The sequence below is a fragment of the Sinocyclocheilus rhinocerous genome, unplaced genomic scaffold (genome assembly GCF_001515625.1).
Source record: "Sinocyclocheilus rhinocerous isolate Xijiao unplaced genomic scaffold, SAMN03320098_v1.1 scaffold418, whole genome shotgun sequence".
NCBI classification, from domain to species: domain Eukaryota; kingdom Metazoa; phylum Chordata; class Actinopteri; order Cypriniformes; family Cyprinidae; genus Sinocyclocheilus; species Sinocyclocheilus rhinocerous.
In genome coordinates, this window is record NW_015651146.1 from 729,952 (window position 1) to 749,525 (window position 19,574).

At 36.1% G+C, this 19,574-nt stretch overlaps 1 protein-coding gene across 1 annotated transcript in view; it reads right to left on the minus strand.

Moving 5' to 3' along the window:
• The window catches only part of camkvl (CaM kinase-like vesicle-associated, like), a 39,428-nt gene extending 22,382 nt beyond the window's left edge, over positions 1-17,046 (minus strand). Inside the window, exon 1 of the mRNA XM_016518036.1 lies at positions 16,885-17,046. The gene's annotated coding sequence lies outside the window, so the exon portion shown is untranslated. The remainder of the gene's footprint in view (positions 1-16,884) is intronic.
• Between the last annotated feature and the right edge of the window lie 2,528 nt (positions 17,047-19,574).

Consider the following 19,574-nt stretch of genomic DNA (forward strand, 5'->3'; position numbering starts at 1 on the left):
CATATAATTTGGTAGTAAAACAAAGAGTTGCACGTTTTATTGGTGCAAATGAGTAGTGGTGATATTTATTTTTGTACAACATTTGCAACTGCTTTTTGTCACATAATTAGAAGCACCACAAAATTTAATTGTCATCTGTTATAGAGACACTGAACAGACATTTAGAAGTTGATTTTAAAATGCAAAGTATTGAAAATAAAAATAAAGCTCTGTAAAAACTTGCATTTTTACAACACTATAAGTGTGTCCCATCAGGTAATGAAAAGTTCTACACACACTTCTGGGCTGCATCCGAAAACTGAAAAATGCTGCCTTCGGAGGATGCATTCCAAGGCAGGAAGGCATCAAGGCACATCCGAATTCAATGTTAGCTTCACTTCCTGTCTCCTGAGATGCCTTCATCTGGCCGATTTTTGAAGGCAGCATAGATGTATCCTTCACTGCCTTTGATATCCCACAATCCTGTGTCTTCCATTCTGTGACAGTTAAGCTAAAAAATAAAGATGGCGTCTGAAAGTTGCGGACGGTGGTCAGTTTGTGTGTAAATGTACGTTTTTTATCAACGTTTTCCACTTTTGATGTCATTTCTAGCGAGAAATTAATATTGCAGTAATGAAATATTCACTTAGTTATCACCAAAGCTCTCTATATTTTGCTGTAGATCATTAAACAGTTACTCTGCCTCAGAAGCCTGTCCAAAATAAGTTTCATGAGGTGCCTTCGTGCAAAAACGCTGCCTGCAAAGTCATTGCCTCATACGGCAGCGAGGCAGCAAGTCAGCTGCCTAAGTTTTCGGATGCAGCCGTGGTCTTCATGCTCACTTAAACACTTGGACCAAATACAGGAAATATGTAATATAAGTAGTCAAGTGGTCAAGTGCAAAGACCACAAGTGCGGGTATTTGGACAAGGCATTGGACAAGGCAACACTCGATTATTCAAAAAGATTTAAACAATTCATTGAATATGAGATATTCAGAAGAGTCATTAAGTCCTGAATCGGACATTGCGTGTTCTGATTCAAAACAACCGTCAGAGAAAACACGTCTTTTTTGTGGAAATATTGCCAGTAAAAATACAACACTGTAGCACTGTTTTGCAAAGCTACATTGATACGTCTCAAATAAAATGGCTTAACTAATGAAAAGCTGATTTAAAAAAAGAGAATCTACCACATTTCTACTGAGAAATTTAGAAATTTAGTGATGAATGTTTGAAATTAAATAATTTAAGACATAAATAGTATTGTATCTTGCAGTGAAAAATAAAATAATGATTGGGCCTATAATTGGATTTTACATAAAAATTGTAAGTTAGAACAGTAATATAGGCCTATGTACATCTTCATTTTTATAATTAGAGTTAAAATAATAATAACAAATAATATTTTCTATATACATGCAGCCATTTGTATAAATTTAAAAATAAAAATAATGTGCAATGTGACCATTAATCAACATCGGAGAACCATGAATATGCTAATGTGTCATAGGTTATAATTAGCCTAATGAATTTTAATTATTAACTTGAAATCTCAGGGGGTACTTTAAGTAAATATTTTATGTGTAAGGGGGTTCAAAAAAAGTTTGAGAACTCCTGGCATTTGTTCATTTGATTTTTGATTTAATATTGGAAATAGAAAACCGAGAAAACTGTGCCTTTTTCATTTTTTCAAAATAACTGAAAAACAAAAGATTCGGCTTGATTTTTCGTTTTTGCGTTCAGAGGTAGAAAATTTAGAACGCAAAAACGAAAAATCAAGCTGAATCGTTGTTTTTCGATTTTTTTTTGAAGAAATAAAAAACGAAAAAGGTGCTGTTTTCTCGTTTTTCAATGTTAAATCAAAATTCAGAAGAACGAAAGATACACGACATCGGACACATTTTTAAGAGTTACTAAGCCTATTTATTTTGCTGTCCAATCAGAACAGACTTGTGACCCATTTTGGTTTGTGAGTGGCCCACCAAATTAGAACCACTGCTTTAATCTTCATTAATCAGACCTTTCCTATCAGAAGGGTCTTCAAGCTAATGAAGACCTTGGCAACAAACAAGAGTAATGGGTCCACTGAGGAAGAAAACTCAACAAACTTCTAAGCTGCTAACACCATGCTAAAGTTGCTGTGAATTAAAAAAAAAAAAAAAGGCTTTCATGGTAGTTTAATGAGGACATTGCATGAAACTACTGCAGCTGATGAAATAAAAATATTGGGTTTTTTTCATAACGTGAGGTGAATCTGGGATATGGAAGATATGAGTGTGAGAAACAGCGTTGCAGGCCCATGCGAGTGCAGCCACGTCTTCAGAGGAGAATTAGGTCAGTTAGGCTCCTGGGAGAATCAGAGGGAAAAAGAGAGAGAAAGAGCAGGAACAAGCGAGTGAAACAGAGAAGACAGCGGGGACAAGGGATGGAGTGAACAAAGTAGAAGGTTAAAAGTGAAGAATGAAGGAGAGAGAGAGAGAGAAAAAACACCTGAAATGATTTAAGTAGATAGTACCAAGAGAAAAACAGCTCTGCATCAGTGCAACGCATGTTGTTTTAAATGCTTTGACTTCAAGTCTCTACACAATAGTAAAAAAAAACAAAAAACATGTACACTGCGAAAATGATTCATAGATCAACTAAATGATGCATTAAATAATAATGACAAACTTACCAATGGTATGCTTTTTACCAATGGGATGTGTTTTTTTCAGTTTACTTCTAACAACTAAGGAACACAAATAATGCATTTAAATGCTAGCTTTTCCATTATAATATATGTTTTATGTTGTCAATCTCAAAAGCATTTGAGTTTGAATAATGATTTTATTTACCTTTTTGAGGTCAAATAGCCCTAACATGGAGAAAAAAAAAGAAAAAAAAGCTTTGTATGGCCCATGCACCCTCTTCCCAGCATACACAATTAATATGGTTTTAATGACCATTTGCCAGTTTTATTTACACTGTTGATGATTTTGTTGACACATTTAGATTTTAGTTGTATTGTATGCCAGGATTCATTTTCTTAGTTTCCTGTATGATAATTTATGACTGATTTTAAATCATGAGAACGTTACATTATGCTCAGTCAAGATATTTACATAAAAAACTAAAAAAGACAGTTCTATTAAAACCTAATTTTTACAGCATAAACTGTGAAAGTGTCTATACAAACTGCAATGATGTACAGATGCTTATGTGGAACATTCAAAAGATGAAGCATCATAGAGAAAAACCTGACATAACTGCACTAAAGTTTACACAAGAGAGTATAGACGTACGTGATTCTAAAGCAAACCACAGATCGTGTGCACGTCACAACAGCTATTCAGCTCAAATCTCAAAGTACAGTGATGTGTTCCTCCATCCCCCTTCACTCATTCTAAAACACAGCTTCATCTCCCGCTCTGTACTGTAGGGCTTGACACTGTACTGGGGTAATTAGTTAGTGGCTGGAATAGATGCATGAAATATTAAGGGACTTCCAATGGGACCAAACTTCAAATGAAAATCTTGCTGGCCTTCTGGAAATGTGCCAAGCAGGAAAACTGGAAAGATGTACTAAATTTAAAAATAAAAGGGAATGTCTACGAATGTGTCCTTGGGCATGCACTGGGACATACATAATTAATATGGTTGCACTGACCATTTGCCAGTTTTATTTACCCTATTGTTGCTGATTTTGTCGCCATGTTTAAAAACGTGTTGTCTAGTATGTCAGGATTAATTTTCTTACAGTTTCTTATGAGGTCATTTATGACAGAATTCAAATCATGAGAACCTTTCAGTGATTAATTCTTTAAAAGAACCATTTTTCTTGTGGTGAACAACATTTTAATGATCTAAACAACCTTTTTCCACTATAAAGAACCTTTTGTGCAATGGTAAGGTTCCATGGATGTTAAAGGTTCTTCATGGAACCATCAATGCCAATAAAAAGCATTATTTTTAAGAGTTTAAAGCAAATGAATTCTCAGAACTCAGACAAAAAGCATACAAACTTATGATGTATGCCTTATGTTTTATTCAAGTTCTGTGAACACTTTATTTTTACAGTCTTAATTTTTAGACGGCAAAAGTATCTCTACAAAGTGGAATGATGAAGAGATGCTTATGTGGAATATTATAATTAAAAATACAGGTATAGAAAGGAATCACCCCCCTTTAAAAGAATCACATTTTATTGCCTTGCAGCCTGAAATGAAGATGGACAGTTTTTGTTTTATAAAGCTGTATTTACTCAACTTATGACACCCAAGGGAAAGATATAACACCAACATGTCAGAAAAAAAATAAAAATAACTGAATCACAGAGTTGGAAAAAGGATCACCCCCCTCCTAAAAATGACTTGTAAACTCAATCAGGTATAGCTAATCACCTTCTCATGGCATACAGAGCCATTTGACTTTCAACTGTGATCAGCTGTGGTAATTCTGATTGGTTCAGCATGAAAAGAGATTTCCCGGAGCATTTCAGTCCTTGGTAGTGCAACTGAAGCAAACAATCAGCTATGGGTGGCAAGGCACTGTCAAAAGATCTCTGGGATAAAGTTGTGGACAGGCACAAGTCAGGAGACAGATACATTCAAAAAAAAAAATTCAAAGGCTTTATCAATGCCTAGAAGCACAGTGAAGTCTATGACCCACTGTAAATGGGAATGTGCATAAATGTGTCCTTGAGCTGAGTGTTGATACAGATTTGATTCAAATTCTGAAGCTCTTGATTCTGATTCCATATGAAATTCTGATTCATTTGGGCATATCTCATTTTGCAAATATATGAAAGAAATTATCTCTCAGCTAATGTTGTATTATACAGTGAACATTCTAAGTACCTTCTAAGGTACAATGCAATATTTTACATGGACCAAGCTATGCAATTTATTTGCTATTTGTTTTTAATTCATATTTTATTTATATTGTTTTTCACACATATAATAATAATAATAATAATAATAAACACAACTGGCTCTGTAGAGAGCAAGTTAATTCAATTTTAAATTGTATTTCTTGTTAAAAACTGCTGCCGCGCTGTATATTATTGCATACTTCCAGCCACGACAACTCATTTTGCATTATGTGGACAATATGTCTCATCAAATTTGATAACAGACTGCAAACTCAGGTAACGCCTGACTTATTTTGCTGTATATTTAACAATACTGGATATCAATCAAGATCGTGGTTCAAATTAAGATGCAATTAACTGGAAAATATAGATATTTTAGCTGCCCTCAACATGGTACTTGACAGTGAACAGAAAATGGCTAGCTGGGTAATACAGATGACAGTCAACAGGCTGCCAAATTCAGTTCATGCACCAGATTTATCCAGACTGTATGCCACTTAAAGGGCAAAGGTATGAATTTTAAATATGTATGATTACAATTGTTACGTATCCGGTCCATGAACTTCCGTCTGCTAGCCATCAGAGGTCACCCTTTCCATTTTCATTGACTCTCGCACTACACACTGTTGCATATCACCCCGGACTACATATCCCATCATTCATTGCACTGATTGCACACAGCACTGATTGCACACAGCTGTTTCATATCACTCACTCACTATTTAACACTCACTCTGATCCCTTCCCGGTGCCGAGTATTGTTTAGCGCTTATCATTTGATAGCTACACTACAGAGCCCTCGTTAGTTTACCCTGCCTTAGCCTAGTCTTGCCTTGTCTGTTTTCTCGGTTTCTGATCCTTGCCTGGTTTCCTGGATTTATCCCTTTAGTCTCGCCCTTTTGATTCTGTTCGCCGTTCGTTGACCTTCGCTAGCCCTAGGATTATTCTTGTGTCTTGTCCACCATATTCCTGTTTGCCGTTGTCTGACCCATGCCTGTTTCTGACCACGCCTGTGAATAAAGCTTGCACATGGATCCGCACGTCTCACGTCTTGTCAGCCCCGTAACAACAATCATCAATATATTTGCAAAAAGTAATATTAAATATAAAAGGCAGTCAACGTCAGCACTTTAACTGTTTTACAGATTAATGTTTTAGAGAAGTGACATGTAAGGGTGTAATGAAGGGACAACTCCTCTGTTAAAGGCATCAGCTTCAGAGATCGAAGACCAGGGAAGCTGCACGAAAGCACCAGAGCGGGAAAATGAAAGGGGAGAGAGAACAGAAAGGCAAGTGTAAAATATTCAGCAGTGAAATTCGCTCCCTGGTGAAGTGAGAGCTAATAATTGAAATGAAGATAATGGTGGCCACGTTACAAAAATGCTCAGCGTCATTTATCCTTTTTGTGCCCGCAGACTGAAATTAACCATGGGGCTGAAAATTTTCCCACACTATTGCAAAGGGTACTTAACAACTCATTAACTTGCTGTAATACAGATTCTGATGTTTGTCCTTTTAAAAATACATTAAGAAATGCTTGCCTCTACAGTACTGCTATAGCTCATATATGCAAATTAGCACAGTGAAGAAAAACACATTGACTGGAAGTCAGAAGTGGTGACCAAAGAGGAAAGTGAATCAGCAGGCCAAAGTCACTGGAAAGTGCCCATCTGGAGAGTTTGGCTGCTTCCTCTCACTGTAAACTGTGATGGCGTCAAAGCCGCCTGTCACATCAACACACAAAAACTCACAGTGCTAACAGATTAGCAGTTAGCGTCATCTCCTATATTCAAACCTAAGGCACACTGGCTACAAAGCAGCCAAATATAGGACCTAGGGGTGACGATTCAGAGTTTTAACTAGGTGGATTATCTAAAATCAGGTCAGTGAAAGACATCATGGGGCTCATTTCCCTTTACTTCCAATTGTATTCGCTTGATACTCCAATAAACTGTTGCATAATACCTCTCCTCTCTGTCGGTACTGTAGTAGTCATTCATCTCAGCCTCGTGCATATCTAGAACATTAGCTTAGACATCAAAGGTTTGGTTATTTAAAGCACACCCAGAGAGGGACAGCATGTAGAAGTGTGGTGAGGGGTGAATGAATCTTAAACTGAATACATTAACAACAGAGCGTATGTGTGCGCATGACTGTGCGTATGATGCTACAGCAGTTGACTTGCTATCACGGATGGGTAAATACTTTTGAAGAAAGAAGTTGCTTGGGAAAGACAGCAGAAAGGAGGACAGGAGAAGGAGGGAAAACAAAATGATCAAAAACAAGGAGACAAGAGGCCAAAGGGCAGAATACGAAGAACATCTGTAGGAGGACAGAACACATGAGTCAGATTGTGAACATGTTGAAACAATACATTGACTGTTCACAGCTATATTAAAACATCAGTCATTTATTTTTTTTTACAGATGGAAGAAAATCATTATGCACTAAAAGGAAATGGCCTTGATTTTCAACATTGAGTCAATAAATTTAAAGGTAAAGTGTGTAATTTTGTTGATGTTAAAATACTTTCTTCTGTCCCAGCTTAATATGCAGAAAAGCAATATGCAAAAATACAGTTAGTTAATTTTTACGAACACTGTGATTCTATGGTGCTTTTGAAACATCCCAAACATCCCGACACAGAAACGTTGGCTCGACCAGTAATGTGTGTGGGGGGGCTGGGATATCTGTTTGTCAACCAATGACAGACAGAATGAATGGTGAGGAAACCTATTAGACTAAACTTTTTTTTTTAAGACAAGCATTATTTTTGACTCTAACCCATCCGCTAAGCACCACCCACTGTTGCTAACTCAGACATGCTTTACAGAAGGTCCCAAAGGAATTAAATGGTCACCTTTCTAGCAGCATGGTTTTCAGTGAGATGCGCTCATAAAATGGTAAAAAAATTATTGAATATTATTCTGACATAACCTTGAATGAATTGTGACATTACAAATAATTTGTATCTGATGTTTTTCTTAAAAAAAAAAAAATTTCAATTGTGCAGTAGCACAACTAACCCACTGTTGCTAACTCATACATGCTTTACAGAAGGTCCCAAAGGAATTAAATGGTCACCTTTCTAGCAGCATGGTTTTCAGTGAGATGCGCTCATAAAATGGTAAAAAAAATTATTGAATATTATTCTGACATAACCTTGAATGAATTGTGACATTACAAATAATTTGTATCTGATGTTTTTCTTAAAAAAAAAAAAATTTCAATTGTGCAGTAGCACAACTAAAAAATCTTCTCACTGTAAATTGAAAAAAGAAACACATTTGCTAGCAATTTAATGTGATAACAACAGACCTGTTCTTAATAATTCTACAACAATTTAATCCATTACAGGGTTAATATATAGTTAAATAAAACTAAAGCCATAAAAAAATGTATCTACTTGAAATAAAATGAATGTTAACTAAAATAAAATCTGAAAAAAATGAAACTTATTTTATTTCAGCTAGTAGCCAAAGCAACATTTCTTTCATTTAAATCATTTTCATTTAGTTTCAATTTGATGTACTAACATTAGTAAAACTAAAACTGAAATAAAAATTAAAAAACAACAACATATAGACATATACAGTATTTAAAAAAAAAACTATTATAAAAAATACTAAATTGCAAAACATCAATTAAATTATTAAATCTTTAAATGAAATTATGGAAAAACACAAAATATTTTTTAAAAAACTATAAAAAGTATCTCAGTGATTCAGGTTCTCCACAGACTTACATTATAAAAGAGCAAAAGCCTGTAGACCTATAGGAAAATGCTGGCTGGCAACAGTTGCTAAGGTATGACTGGTCAATAATGTTTTTAAGGTGGGGCTTATTGAAGGGTCAGTTCTGTTTGATGCCAAGCGAGGTGCAGAAATTATACACTTCGCCTTTCAAAAGATCAGAAATTCAGTTGTACTGCTATTTAATCATTTGAAAGCTTACAATTTACAAAATGTTTCTTTTAAAACATGGACAAAGGCTCTAAATTGTGCTCACCAGCTCTTTCACGTGTCCACTGTTGTGGTTTGCTATATGAGCTGAATAACACACCTCTCGTTCATAGTGCTTTTAAAAAACAGCAGAGATTTATCACTGTCTTTATTGCAAATTAAATTAGATTATCAGACATTCATATTACGACACCAACAGCAGTAATTTAATTTCCAGTGCTGCAGTGTTTTTAACAGAAAGAGAACGATTAGTGGCTCAGTGTGGGACAGCATTAAAATGACAAGGGAATGTATAGCACCGCTGTCATAATGAGGCTCAAGCTTTCAATGGCAAAGGCTTCATCTCTTTTTTGTTCCTCATCTCAAAGTCTCCATTCTCTTTTTCCATCTCTCTTTATCCTCAAGTTTGGAGTATTGGCAGACAAAACGAGGCTACAGGAAAGAGTCCTCATCACTGATTTATGTTTGCTTCCATGTCCCGCATAGATTTACCTCACTTTGAATGTAATAGAAAGCGTTGCCCGTAATAAAAGCGCACACAAAAGCGCCAGCTTTCATTGTGATGTGGAAAGACTTGCATATCTCTCAAAGCCTTTTTTTTTGCTTTGTTTTATCACAAATGCTTAAGTGGAAGCTGTTCTGTGAATGTGTAAGTGTGAACGAGTTCATTAAGACTCACATGACCCTCGTAATGGATTAGTTGTCCGTGTATCTCGATTACACTATAATTGCCACTCTGTCCCATGTTAGTTTCTGCTAAAAGGGCTATCATGACACTTGTATGGCTTTCTTTAATATGTTAGTGAAGAGTGCTGCAGGGGGTGAAAATTATTGGTGTTCAGCGTGGCTGCAGATGTATGGCATCTCAACAGTGCTGTAAGCTCTCAACTTAACTCTTTATGACCCCCGGCCGAAGAGGGTTCCTGAAACGGCTGAGAAGAAGAACCTCAGCTGGCATGAATGAGGGCATGTGCTGAGGTAATGGGGCACTTAAAAGCAACAACTATCATCTTCCCACAAGTTCTTACGTATTGTGACCCGTTTGATACCCTCTCTCTTATTTCTTTTCATATACACGAATAAACATCTGGCAGACACTTTAATCCAAATTTACTGCTATCAAGTACATTTCATCAGTTAATGCATTCCCTGGGATTCAAGCTTGTGACCTTGGTCTTGCTCTCATCATGCTCTACTGTTTGAACTACAGGAATACACATACATACTATGTGTCTTCAAGCTGATTCATTTAGTAATTGTTATCGATTGTGTATGTTTAAGTGATCTCATTAGTAATCACAGGTTGTTCTAGCACACATACGCACTGTAAAAAAATGATTTGTTGAAGTTGTAAATAAAATTGTGGATTATGGTTATGGCTATAGTTATAAGATTATTGAAATACATTTTACAAGAAAATACTCTTTCAGTCTTTCTACTTCAAAATGTAATGTTTAATTTAATGTGTTACTTGCCATTTTCTATAATTATTTGTGAAATTTACTAGCAATTTCTGAGTGAAAATTGTATTAAAGTAAATCCTACATCAGTTTTTTTCAGTGCATTATTAACACATTGACAGCATATGTACTAAATTTAGAGACATAACATGTTTACAAACTCTTTTAGTTTAATAGGATATTGAATGTTTCAAGTTTATAAGTTGGTGTTATTGTATTTAATCAACAACATTAATCAAATATGTCCAATGCCATCACATTTGTTTCATGTATTCTCCTAATTTGACATTATAGTGGCTTCATTCTGTTGTGTGATTTAAAATTCTGTCATCACTGACATCTATCTATACACACACAGACAGACACGTGTGTATATATATATATATATATATATGTGTGTGTGTGTGTGTGTGCAAAAATGCATATGTAAACATATGAATACCTAAAAAATACTAATGAGATCAGAGTGGCTTGTGTGTTTATTCTTAAAGCACCCTCTACCTATACAGTAGGTAGTACTACCACATAATACAATCACAATTTTATAGTTATTGTAAAGCTGATTAGATATTAGCTATAAAACCTACGAGAATATGTTTTACGATCCTTTTATGATTCCTATTTCATTTATCATAATGCAAGGGTGTTTACGGAGATTACAAATCCATCAAGGAGAATAACTCATTTGTTGTAGGCTGACATGATTATCAAGTGTTTACTTCGTTTGTTTAAAACTGCAAACAGCACATCTGAGCTTACCAGTTGAATGTTGGACAAGAGACTTAGATGCCTGGAGTACTGAAATACACCCGTCCATACACTGACTTTACAAAACACATCTGTGGGAGGTGTGTAGTGTGTGGGCAAAAGGTACGAATCTAACTTGAAAGTGCTTGCTATATGTAGTCCAGCATCAAGGTGGCCCACAGGAGTCAGATTGGATGCTGCACTGGTTGGAAACTGAACAGAAAGGCTTCGTATCGTGCTCATATGGTGGGTTATGTGTATGCATTATTTTTCACTGAATACATTTGTCTCAGAGCTTGAGGGGAGCTGCTGTGATGAGTCTCAAAAATTAAGTAACCTCTTAATTGGCAGCATCCAAGAGGTGAAAACAATGTTGTGAGACACAGTGCTAATGGGCATTGGCATGTTTATAAATAACCGATTGCATATAGAGCTTCAATTGTGACTCATTGATTGTGATTTCCCTCCACTAGTGTTAAGGAGAGTGTAGTATGTAATGTTTACACGCTGTGATAACAAGCCATTTGAAAAAATGCAAACTCGCTAGCATATGTTCTCGCAATGGTTCTCCACTCTGTCTAGCTGAGGGTTGCCAGCACTTACTCTCATAAGTGGCATAATTTGTTGAGTAGCTGGAGGTGATAGAACGCAGGATGGGGGCTGAAATGATTCAGAACTCCATCCAGTAGAAACGCAGATAATAATGCTGACATTCTGCATATCAGCAGACTCAGGGGTGCTTTTATATGAATTCAATGCACCATTATGTCAATAAAACAGCGAATGGTGTCTTCATTTACATTGCTTAATTGGATAATGTCTAAGATGTTACATTTGGTTTGATCATGTCTAATGTCATGTTGAGCTAAAGTCGTCATTCAGAGTCGCTGTAAAAAGTGGGAGTGACGTTCATGGGCGTCTTGGAAACCTCAGCTGGGAATTTAATCTCGTCTGGGTACTTGTCTTGACTTGATTTCATTGCCACCTTTGTGAGTCCACCGATCAGACAGATTTAACCCCCCTGGATGGGAGGATATGCATCTTTTGTGAGACGGCTGAGAAATATCTTACAAAAATCTGGGGTTTGCTTTTACATCTTGCACGCAGTTGAGTGTTTTAGGATTTTTAGTAAACTTTACTGACCATTAGTTAGTATGGATATAGTATAGTTAGTATATTAGACGAATGTTTACTTTGACTATTTCACCTGACCTGCAGAAGACAGTTGTGTCATCTTTTTATTGTTTCAAACTTGAACTGTACAAATGCAGGAACCTTTTGACCTTCTCACATACATTATTGTTGTCTTCACGTAAGTTTTCTGATTTTTGTTGCCATTTCGAGTAGCTCTTAAAAAGCAGCAGTCAAACTGAGTGCTGCCGCCTAGTGGACTAAGCCATCAGATTCGCAGATGGCACATCCTTTAGGAGTTGTGGCATGAAATGAAAATTCACCCTATCTATTTTTTAAATGCATGTTATAGATCTTACTCTGAACAATTTATCTGATGTTTTTTTTACTCAAAGATTTATTTTTGGCATTTTTGGCATTTATTATTATGACAGGACAGTAACGAGACAGGAAGTGAAGTGGGAACGAGAGAGGGGGACAGGATCAGGAAGGGTACACAAGCCAGGACTCGAACTCAGGACGCCCAAAGTGCAACGGCACTATATATCGGCGCGCTGCCCATAAGGCTATCGGCACCAATCCGTGACTATGTTTATTTTTTTTTTAAATGTTTTGAAATATTTCATCAAAATGTTGCTAAAAATCTGCTAATTGGTTAAGTTACTGTACCATTCAAGAGTGATTGTACATCTTTTACGTTGCATTATATGTAATTTTACTGTAAAATCTGTCAAGTGTATGGTTTTTACAAGTAAAAACCATGAATTACCATATAATTTAGAGTGAAAAACAATATAATGACATTCCCAGAAGTTGTGTGGCTTTCTGTTTTACCACCTGTATTATCATGGTGGTTATCAGTACATTTTTTTAAAGCTAAAAATCAGATTGTGATTTCAAATAGACTTGGTATATAAGATTATATCATATAATTAAATATTTGGTTTGAAGTAGTAAAACTGAAACACTGTCTCCATGATTTTTATGGCAAACTTCTGACAACCACAGCTCTGCTATCTTTGTGGGCAGTGCTCAGACATATGGTGCAACAGCATTTGGGTGACCCGAGTTTGAGTCCTGGCTCTTGGTCCTTTCCCAGTCCTATTCTCCTCTCTGTTTCCTGTCTCTCTTTAACTGTCCTATTCAAATAATGGCAAAAATGGCACAAATATAACTTAAAAAAAAAAAAGTAAAAATAAATAAATAAATAAAAAACATCCTGGCAGAGATTCCACCCCATAGCTGACCCTGATGACTTGAATCCTTTAATTATTTTGCATTAATATATATATACAGTATATATATATTTTTATTTTTTTTTGCATTTTCTAGACCACCAATGACTATATTTGCATTATATGAGAGTCCCTTTTATTTTCAGTGCAATTCCACTGAAATCAAGCTAATCCCACATCCATACTACCAAGTTTTGTTTGTTTATTTTTTCTTGCAAATCCACTGTGGCCCATTTGCCCGTCCGTTTAACTGCTGGTTTTTGGCACAGTCTGAATCTGAATCCGTCATGGCCATTGACCATTTATAACAGATCTGTTCTAGAAGCTTAGCATTTGTGAAATCCTGTAAATGAGTGTTAGCTGGGAAATCTTGCATCATGCTGCTATGTGTTAAAAGGATGTGCAAGATTTCAGTCGAGTTCACAGCTCACCTGTGGGTGCGTCTGTCACTTTCACAAACACCTCTCTGGCTGCAAAGACTGTTTAAGTGTGGCACGGGGTAAAATGGTCTCCGTTTCAGCAGTTACGATCTGCAGCTGAAAGCTCTAGAAGATTCGACAGTGATATTTGTATCCGCAAGGCATGGCATTACTGAATGCAAGTACTGCCATTACATAGACAGGCTTTATTTAGCAAATCCTCCATTTTCAGGTTTTCATTTAAGAGGTTGACCTGAAATGTTATTATGATGAGATCTCAGATCTGTCTACAAAAAGAATGGATTTCTTTTGGTGTGTTTGGCAATTGATAGAACAAATTATTGCAACTTGATGCCAGAGAGTATCTTCACAGGGTTATTAATTATAAGACCAGGAAAAATGAAATTATGCATTAAGCAAAAAATGCAGTAACACATTTTAAGTCTTTTAGATAATGCCAGATGGGATTGGTTCAAATATGCTCAGATTCAAAGAAAACAGAGTGTGTAACTTTGCCTTTCTATTGCAGTAAAGTTCAACTAAATGTTTTATTTTCCCTCCCACATTACAATTTAAAGTAAAATTAAAACACCATACAAGACCCTGTGCATCAATAATGAGTATGGTAATGACTTCGCAATGTAAGCACCATAACAAAGTCCTTTGCATGAAAAAGGTTGAAGACCTCTGGTTATTATGACTGACTGAAAACAATAATGAACATTAACAACAGAAAACTAGATGTGTGGGACTCTAAAATTGCAGTGCTTTGACAGACATAAATTTAAATGTTACAAAACCAAATATTACTGACTTAAATAGTTAATAGGTGCAACTCCAAATGAAATAAAAAAGAAATTCATCAAAATGTCAGTGTGTGGTTGTGGATATTTTATGCATTTAGAACATACACATGGCCTTTTGAATCTATATTAGTGAGAACTTCACATCAATGTTTTTTTATACCTAAACTACTCTAAAACCTGCTGATGTTATTAGACATAAGGCAAAACATCTTTTGAGTCTTTTAAATAGTAAAGACCAAATGTGACCCTGGACCACAAAACCAGTCAAGGGTCAATTTTTATGAATAAATAAGCTTTCCATTGATGTATGGTTTGTTAGGATAGGACAATATTTGGCCGAGATAAAACTATTTGAAAATCTGGAATCTGAGGCACAAATGTCTTTGGTTTTTGTCATGGTAATCAAGTTATGTCACTATATTTGTGAGGACATTTGGCCCTCACGAGTATAATAAAGCTGTAAACACACTCTAAACCAGTGTTTCCCAACCTTTTTTTTAGTCGCGGCACCCTTTGGAAATTTTAACAAACTTGTGGCACCCTACAAAATTAATTTTGTCACAATATTTGAATTTCTAACTTCGATGTGATAATTTGAAAAGTATAGATATTCGGTACAACAGGGAAGAACTGCAGAATATAATGTCATACAGATATTTTTAATATTATTAAAACATTTTGTCCATCAATGGTGGCAATCAGTAGGCTAATTTCTAATGAAGAGACCAATTTATATGACAGATTTTAATGTAGGCTTTTATACATATGTAAACATTATTTAATTACCATTATAACTAGCTATCTCACAAATTTTTGCTCACTCAAGTGTTTTTTTTTATTTTACAGTGGGGTAATTTTGGTGCAGTAAGCACGAGATAGCTTGATTTCAAACTTTGAATTTAATAAAAAATGTCAAGTAAGCAGTCAGTAATAAATTAAGAACAAATAAAGAAATTAATAATGATAGCACAAATAAAAAATAACTACAGGCCTTCGAATTAAATAAATTGCTTTTTAGTTTTTCCATGAGGTCTAACAGTAGGGTTAAGATATTTAAAAAAAATTTTTTTACCAATTATCCAAATAATGTTTAGGCCTAGAAAGCTATTATTATCAGAACACGTGAGCATAACATAGCGGTTAGCAGATCAATGAATGAGAGGGCAGTGTTACCAGAGTTGCCCATATACCACACCATGTTACAACACAGTACGGTTATTGCAGACAGAAACAATACTGTACTACATCGATGTTTCCTGTCGGCTCAATTTTTGAGTGGACTTTGCTGTTCTGATTCGCATGAACGGTATACGAGTGGAGCGACTGCGCGGAGCGCACACGCATAGAGCGGGATAATACGCAGAGCGTCACACCACGTGAAAGTGAATCCTGAGCGGTGAACTAATAATCGGCAGCCGAAATTTCGGTGCATCTCTAATTATTGGCGACATCAGAAATGGATATTATATAATAGATGCTTTTTTGAACATTTTAGCAATTTAAAAATATTAAAAAATGATTTTTTTAAACGGCACCCCGGTTGGGAAACACTGCTCTAAACCACTCTAGAGTTAAGCCTACTTGTAGCTACAATAAATGGCTGAATATCTCAGTAATGGCAAGGACAACATGACAATAGAAAAAAATGTGACAAGAGTACACAAGTGCCCAAGTAATGGTCTACTTATGCATAAGCACAACATCGTGTCTCGGTATGAACAAAAAACAATAATAATATCATTAGGGAACGTTATGTCACAATATGTCCGTTATTAATAATTAATTTGTTATTTCAACCCAGACTCGCTGTGATTTCATGCCTATTTATTGCCACATTACTCAGAGCACCTGCTCTTAATAAATCTCAGGCGAAGCGATGCTACGTCGCTAATCTCATATCTCAACTGTTAAAGAATAGCTTAAAAATCACGTGTTAAACAACTTTTGGGCGCAAATGCGGTCAGGACTCTAATTACTCCAGGCATAATTAAAACACGCAACACTGGAGGCAATCGCGCGCAGGGAAACAGCACCTTTACCTCACACACCTACATGTTCATTGACAGGTGGGGTTTTATGTGACTAGTTTTATCTTCACGACTGCTGCGCTCACAAACTCCATCGCAATCTATAAACTTGAACACGGTCGAAACGGAAGAAATTGTGATCTCTTAGTTTGCTTCAACAGATGTTCCGCCTGTTTTGCGGTGCCAATATGTGAAGGAAAAGCTTGAAAGGAAATACATAAAACAAAAATTTATGACAATACACCAAAACATCTAAAGTTGTTTTACCTGCTCGGAATGGCACAGAGTACGCACGGGAGGGATGAGGAAATCCAAACTTTGAAGACTGCGAGCGCTTGATCGGCTTTTAATGGCTCGTTTGTGAGAGACGCATTAGATCGGCGCAGTTCTGACAAGACTATGCTGCTGTCTGTCCCTCCCTCCCTCTCTCTCGCTCCCCCAGAGAAATAAACAATCTCTGCTTTCATCTGGATCACCGAATCTCCCCCTCCCTCTCCAGTTTGAGCGTGCTCTATCTATCTCTATCTCGCTTTTTCTCTCTAAAACACACACACGCGTGCGTTATGTTGTGTTTATAGAGCGTTACTGATATTTTATCTCAACCCTCACACAAACATTTCTACATTTTAGATCTTATTTAAAACATAATTAATTATGTTTAATTAGCCATTTTTCTTGTGACTATTGCTGGTCCCCACAATCTATGTGAATTGGTGCGTCACTAAAATTCACAGTGCCTGGGATGGGACTAAATTTTATTGACCCCCGCTTCCCGGGCCGGACACAATGAGTAGGAAATGTCCTTTTGGACCTTATTGGACCCCCTTCATCATAAGGCCTATGTAGGCAAAATCCGACCCATAAAAAAACTTCCATTTATTATTATTGTATTCAGGTGAATATGTTTTTAAATAGGTTTTTGGCCTTATTTTTTCCACAAAAACCCCAAAAGCATGTGCAGTACCTAACACACTATTTAAACTTTTTTAAAAACAAATTATGCCCCCTTTCTTATTCACATTCTCTTTCATAATTGTATCTGCATATATAATACATAGTACATACAGTATATTTTCTATCTATTGTGCACACACACACACACACACACACACACACACACACACTCGTGTATAATTCACTTGATTTTGTGATCTATCTTGTATTTTTAATGCTATATTTTTAATGTGTACTTGAAGCTTCACCAAGACAAATTCCTTATAAGCATAGTTGGCAATAAATCTCATTCTGATCCTCAGATGTGACTGGATTGAGTAAGCATGCACTCATATTTCTGTAACTGATGGGACTGTATGCTTTAGTCTCTAGTATTTAATAGCCTCCGAAAGGATTTGCAGTGACTAATTCAGTAATTCTCAATTGTGGACCCCATCACTGCACATTTTGTGTGTCTCTCTTATTTAACACCTGATTTATCATCAACTCAGTATAGTGACCTGAACTGGGTGTGTCAGATAAAGGACATATCCAAAACGTGCAGTGCTCTGGCCCTCCAGGACTAGGATTGAGAAGCACTAGCAGATTGCGAGGGATGGGATTACTATATCGGATTAAACTGCAACAAACATCATTTCATTATCAGCGCATCTGATGAAAAGCATGGTGCGGTGTGCGAAAATCTCTCACTGTTGTGTCCAGTTTTGTTTTTATAAACTTCGACATTTTATAGGCTCTCGCTCAGGAAAGCACAATACTGGGTATTAATATGCAGTGACAAGAGTTATTATATTGGAGTTTCTTAATGAGTTTTATGGGGATTTATGTTGTCATTAAAGCTTTAGACATACCAGTAGTCATGTATGAGTTTGGTAATATACTTGATCTCATGCCATTATGAAGTTCATCAGTCAGACTGGGAAATGAGAAGTCCTTTCTTCCAGTCAGCCATTATGTCTCTCTGGGAAGAGTCTCTTCTTAATGGGATGAACCATTGAACCACACAGAGATCAGGGCAGTGATGCTGTACAAGGTCTATAGTGTGCCAATGGGATACGGACAGATGGCTGTGTAATTACGCAGGAACTAACCCCTGTGCATGTGTGGCTTCCATTTTCATATGCGAATATGTTCAATTTTTCTTGTTTTCTCAAGAAAACAGCTATCAAATCATTCTCTGATAACTATATGTGACTGATAAGAACAGAACATTTAATGTGGTCTAATTTAGACAGTAATGCAGCATAATGTGGAGAGAAATTCAACACCAAAACTCATTGTGTTAAATACACACTTACAGCCTCAAGAAATTCATTATAGCTAGCAACACAGAGCAGTGCTAGATAAGATATGGATATCTAAGGGATAATGTACAGTCTTTTATTTTGTGATCATGACTGTTGGACTGTACAGTATCTTACATTATTATTATTGTTGTTGTTAAATACATAATATTAATAAACAAAAAATGTTGCAGATTAAATACTGATTTGAATATTATGTGAAAGCTTAGAAAAAATCTGTTACAATGTACAAAACAAGCGACAAGACAATATTGCAGTAATATACAGAAGTCCTGTGAGGTCATTTTCACTGAGAGGAAAGATGGGTTCAGACGTGGTTGTATAAAAAGAGAGAATCAGAGTTTTTAATTAATCAGTTGAATGAATAATTTAATGACACACTCATAATGAAGGTCAGTAGTTTCGTTCCTAAATGAATTTGCTTTTCTGAACAAATCAGTTTACTGAATGATTCAATTGATTCACTTTTAAAGATTCAATTGATTCACTTGTTACTTGCTGCCACCTACTGGTATAACAATGTACACTGCAGAAAGAGCCACTGAAAAAACCAACCACTAATACACAGACTGACAGTCTGGAACGTGACTGTAAAAAAAAAAATGCTCAGCCAGTCAAATTCGAGGACTGGAACTAATTGTTGTATGAAGACCAATACAGCATGACCTTGATGGTCTACCAAAAACACCCCCCCCCCCC